At 30.5% G+C, this 6,088-nt stretch overlaps 1 long non-coding RNA gene across 1 annotated transcript; it reads left to right on the forward strand.

Moving 5' to 3' along the window:
- Nucleotides 1-2,035, forward strand: LOC136971764 (uncharacterized). The gene is made up of 3 exons (XR_010880214.1): nucleotides 1-22; nucleotides 148-187; nucleotides 1,924-2,035. It is a non-coding gene; the product is annotated as an uncharacterized lncRNA (long non-coding RNA).
- Nucleotides 2,036-6,088: the final 4,053 nt, after the last annotated feature.

Below are 6,088 nucleotides of genomic sequence, written 5' to 3' on the forward strand. Positions count from 1 at the left end.
GATTTTATACGAGGATCCCAAAGTAAGAAACATATTAAAGTATATTTAATTTAAGAAAAATCTTTGACTTTAGTAGAAAATTTTATGATCATGTGTTTCATTTGTTAATTGATAGAGAATTAAAATAAATTTTTAAAAATTTTACAGACAAATGAATTTCACGATGCTGTAGTGAATCCACAATAAGGTAATGTATAAAAATTAAAATCATTTTCTAAAAACAACAAGATACAGGGTGGGTCAAATAACTTGGGGATGGCAGGATGGCTTGGGTGTTAGAGCATTAGCCTCTTGCTCTGGGTTACCAGGATAAAATCCGGGCAAAGAACTCTAGGATCGTTTTCGTGAGCGATTGGTTCCGGATGTATCGCGCCCCATCCCCTGGAGTAAACACTATACGGGCCCCTAATTCAAATTCGTCTGGGTCCGTAAAGTAATAACGCACCAGAAATATCGGGCCTGGACCTGCCTTCGATGAACCAGGCCCAAAATCTTTGTTTTAATCAACAACTTAAAAAGAATATCCAGTCGCTCGATTTCTTATAATTTCGTTATTTACCAAAAGTAACAACCTCTTTAAAATTCGTTATTGAAGTTCATAGCGTATTTCGGTATTTGTCCTCATCAGATAATTACATAAACATACATTTCAATAAGTATTAAACAATGAAATAGTAAAAAACCAGGAGACTGGATGGTGTTTTTAATTCCTTAATTGAATTGTAAATATGAAATTTCTAAAATATATATATTATATATATATAATATAGAAAATTATCATATTTTATACCATTTAAGACGTATTTTAGTACAAAATATTTATATAAAATGTGTGTATTTACTTGTAGCCTATTGAAGGCTGGAGAATTCATTAGCCAGTTATAATGAATTAAAATTCCGATATTGGATATTAAATATAACTGTAACGAGGCCGGATAGTCGGACGATTTAGGCATCAACCCATCACAGTTAAAGACTTAATGAGGAATTTTCTATGAGCAGTCTTTTCCGGATATGTTGGACCCAGTCTTTCATTACCTGCCTTTTCTCATTTTGGCATGGTCGAACCCACGATGAGCTTACTAAAAGTGCCTTCTTATTGTCCACAAGGTGAAAAGAGATAAAACTGGAAAAAAATAATACTTAACGAAGTATTTAGTGTGTCGTTCGTTTTGTCAGAATAATACACACAAGTCATTTTGTTGTCATATTTATGCTTCTTTTATACATTATTTCATAGCATAAAATGATGTCAAGTTGACGTAATGGTAAACGCTTGCATAACATGTCATTACTTCATTGACAAATGAAAAATGCAAAGAAAATTCACATAACTTCTATTCTTTCAACTTTTTTCCTTGTGGACACTAAGAAGTCTCTTCATCAATTGTTGACCTGGTTAGTTTGGCCCGGTCAACCGGGCTATAAGATACTGGAGAACTGAGACATCCGTGACGGACCATCCCGTGAAAAATTCTTGGGGTTTTCGTCCCTCCTAGTTACGTTTCCAGGTTTTCAGTGTGATAAGCTGACACCTGAACTCATGGCCACTCTTTCACGTAACTTCGATTTCAAAGAACTAACCTATAGCTTACAGTTTATTGACACTCGAGAGTCGTCATTGACTACTTAAAGACTCCCGTAACAGGATATTCTGTATAGAATTTAAATTATTAATTATTATACTGTAGGAAGTGATGTTATATTGGTGTACTGAAAATAGAAACACAGACCAAGATTTAATATACTTTAATAAATTCAAAACAATGCGAAGAAAAATGAAATTTTGTACCGTAGTTTTTCATTTGTAACCTTGTACCAATTACGTTTTGAAATTTTTAAATTTTATTTTTACAGAAACTATAGCTGCCTTGTGTAATGCAAGTGATCATTTTTAATGAGACTTTTGTTTTTATTTTGCAGGGACCTTCACAAATATAATGAAACTACTATCAATATTGTATCACCAATACTAATCTATCACTAAATGCAGCTCTTCAATACATGTAATAAATTTTTTCTGCAGATTTTTGGTTTGTTAATAAAATGATTATTCATATTTAAATATTGACTATTATTCAAACTATTCCTTCTCACTTTGGGATAAACTAATTGATTACACTTTACTGTACTATATTCATTTGTGTCCTTTAACTCTTCAACATAATATAAATACCTTTCGGTAGGCAGAGAATTTACAAAATTCTTTACACATTAATAATTAGATTCATCGAAGTTTCAGCCATAACTACTCGTGTTATTTACATAAGTTTCAATTTTATACGCCATTTTGCATTGGTTGCGAGTACCCGACAATTCTACGAGTGCGGATAAGAAGGAATAAACTGCGCTGATCATCTGAAAACAATTTAAATAATTAATTAATATACATAAACCTTTAAATATTTATGATAATCGTTATCACTTACTCTAATTGCGAATTTTTTATTTATGTAGAATAGACCAGCGATCGATATTCCAATTGGAAATCTCCCAAACCTCTTCATAAAATCTAGCATCTGTTGGAGATAGTTTCAAAATATTGTGTTTAATAGTGAATAAACGTTTTATAAAATTTATCGTAGATATAAAGATAATAAACCTCGCCTTTAATTTATAATTTAGAGAGAAGTGAGCCCTGGAAAAACGGTTTATTTCATTAAAATTGCTGTAAATCTAAAAGAAAAAAATTACTGTTAATTTTAATTATTAGCCGATTGTATTAAAATGTTCATCTATATTATAGAATCAATGTTTCTAGTTTCGTGTGTATTAACACACATTTACTTACTGCCGAAGTGAATTTCGAAAGAGAGAAAGCAAACATGAAACTGACAGTGAATAATACTACAGCTATGGCCATAATTTCCGTAAGAAGAATCCAATCCAGATCCATGAATAAAGGGGCCGATACAAACAGAGGAGGAAAATACACGTAGAATGCGTAAATCGCTGCTAGATATAAATCTACTGTTTCGTTGATACACTGAATACAATACCACAAATCCCAATGAAGGACAATTATTTCCTCTATGCGAAGTTGTATTCCTTGTACGTTAATGGAGGTCAAAGTTAGTTTCTGGCTCAGATGTCGTAGTCTCGCGTGTATTATATAATATAACGCTCCGACAGAGAACAATATAAAGAATATTTGAGCCGATTCAAATATTATAATTAGTATTATATTCACGTCACAGAAGGCGATTTCCGCAACCGATTTTTCACTAAAGGCGGGGTATACGAAGATATCGAAAAAAATTACGGCTGTGATTGTGGTAAAGAATGCCAAGCAAGAGAATATCGAAAATAGAATTTCGATTCTCCTCATTTCTATGATTTCACGTTCAAATGCAGTATTTTCGCTTGGGAAGTACAATTTTCTGTTTTTCATATAGCTGAATTGAAAGCTGTAGAACAATAGAAACAATGCCATGACCAATGTGACCGACTGTTTCTGCTTCGGAAACACGAATGTCCAACTACTGCACAAAACATCGTCCTTCACAAGCATGGCAGAAAACAGTAACACATTCAACCACCAAAATTTTTCTATAACCTTGACGTATATACAGCGAAAAGTTTGCTGGTGTAACTTTTAGTGTCGACTGGACGATCATCTATATACAGTATCTGAATACCAAACACTTTAACAGCTCTGATGAATGGATAAATGAAGTTAAGTGTTTCTTGATGAGAAGAAACAGACATCTGCGATTGTATATCGTGGAATAATTATTAATTAATAATTAATAATTGCTTGATGTATTAGTATGACCCACGATTTTCACTTAATTTAGTGAAAGATTATTCTATATTTCTTAACATGTTACTTGTAATAGATTGGAGTAATGGGTATGAGTCATAAAAGTACAGATGTACAGTACCTGTACATATCGATTTTGTATTCAGGTAATATTATGGGAATTATATCTTAATGGAATTTGATGTTTTTATAACCAATATAATGACTTTATTATGAATAGTTTACCGATATTACCATTAGCATTTAAGAAATATTGACACGAAAGTAATAAAATAGAGTAGTGTGTTTAGTAAACAACCTAATGGATGTAAGTAGTAGTGGTTTGAGTAGCACTGATCACAAATGTAAATTAATTATTAAATGTTTTTATAAATTTAAATTAAATTAATTTCATTTTAACAATATTTGATCACAAAATTAATTTTCTAATTACAAATTGAATTAAATTCATTTTATTTTGACGATAAGGTAAAGTTTCTGTATTAATTATTAAATGAATAAAAATTTATTGAGTAAGTTAAAATGATTCAATTTTTGCAAGCTGGTAACTAAATTTCTTTTTAAAATATATCTAATATTTTTAAATAATAATTATTTAAATTATATTTCTTACTTATTTATTAAATACCTATACAATGTATTCATTTTGAAAATAGCTATTTTTTGTTTAAATTTTTATACTAGAGATATGACTATCAGTCCTTCTAAGTATTATATTATTTAATATTTTTAACTTTTAGAATGTCAGAAGTAATATATTTAAGTTGTTTTTATCTGTGAGAAAGCTGATATATTGGCATTTATAAGAGTTTTTTGAATGCAATTAATATAATTTTAAGTGTAATGAATGTACTATCTGATAGTATACTATTTATTTCTTTTTATATGCGAATATTAGTATGTTACATTTATAGTAAATTATTTTTATTTGAATTTTAATTGACGTATTTTTTATAAATAAACTGAATTTATAATTTATATCATTTATTACTGTGTTGATATTTTCGAAATAATAAATTATTTAAACATCGAATTGACTCCGTAATTATGATAATTGTCTTTTATTGTTATTTTTTAAGAATGTAATCAAACTTTTTATTTAAAATATTTCTTATTTACGATTTTCCGAATAACGTTTAAATAATTCAAATTGTTTGCGATAGATGGCGGGTCACTCTTCCTTAAATGATTTTTCTAACGATAGATGGCACTGCAGATGTTTATCTTAAAATCGTAATTACAGTATATAAGATTATTCTATTCGTGGAACACAGTTTAAGTAAAATATTTCATGTTCTATTAATTGAAATGCTCTTTTAATGTTTATTATTTATTTTTTTAGTATATATATTATATATATATATTCATTATTTGCAAATATTTTAAATATGTGAGAGTAAATATAACACAATAGACAATTGGCAAGCGACAAATCCGACAGAGGCGCTCAAGATGGCTGCCGAAACAGGTAAGGAACCGACCATGTGTTTGTTCAATGCCTGAGCCGACTCAGTTTTCATCGGTGACGACTATTGCGATGACCAAATGGAGAACAAATAATTGAATTTATAAAGTAAATAATTAATAAAAAGTACATGGCCGGCGTTATTTACATTTAATCTATATATATAATCGAGACGAGTTGATAATAATAATAAATAATAATCAGCGCAGAGCCCAAACGGTTAGGAGTTGAAAGTTGAACTTTGGTACACAGTTAGGGTACGTCACGAGAATGCAGACTAAGAAGGGATTTTTCGAAATTCCTCCCCACAGGAGAGAGGGACAAGAATAAGGCTTAACACTTCCATCAACAATGGAAATGTTGCGTAACAATGCATGTGTTACGTAACAATGGAATTGTCAATAATAAAAGAGTGACGTAACAATGGAACTGTCGACTATAAAAAGTGTTACGTAACAATGGAAATGTTACGTAACAGTGGAATTGTTAAGAGAAAGCGACGTGCAAGACCCAGATGCAGTTTTTTTCGTTTTTGCGGGAAATCGAACATATTTTTAGACCCATCTAAAAATTAACTAATTAATCTAGAAACAGGGGGATCCAATTCTTGCATTCTGTGAAAACGGGTAAGGTTGACTATAACGTAATAATCTTAATCTTCACTGTCGTTAATTTTGCCCGAGCAAAGCCGGGCCCTCCCGCTAGTAAATATATAAAAATATAAATACGACTATACAAAGAGAAACGAGAGTCTGTGAATCGTCTAAGGACTGCCGATGGAGTGAACGGCGAGAAGGAAGACAGAAGCAAAGTTTTATCTTTGTATAGTCGTATTTATATTTTTATATATTTATTAAATA

The sequence above is a fragment of the Centruroides vittatus genome, unplaced genomic scaffold (assembly GCF_030686945.1).
Source record: "Centruroides vittatus isolate TY-2023 unplaced genomic scaffold, ASM3068694v2 contig_2703, whole genome shotgun sequence".
NCBI lineage: Eukaryota > Metazoa > Arthropoda > Arachnida > Scorpiones > Buthidae > Centruroides > Centruroides vittatus.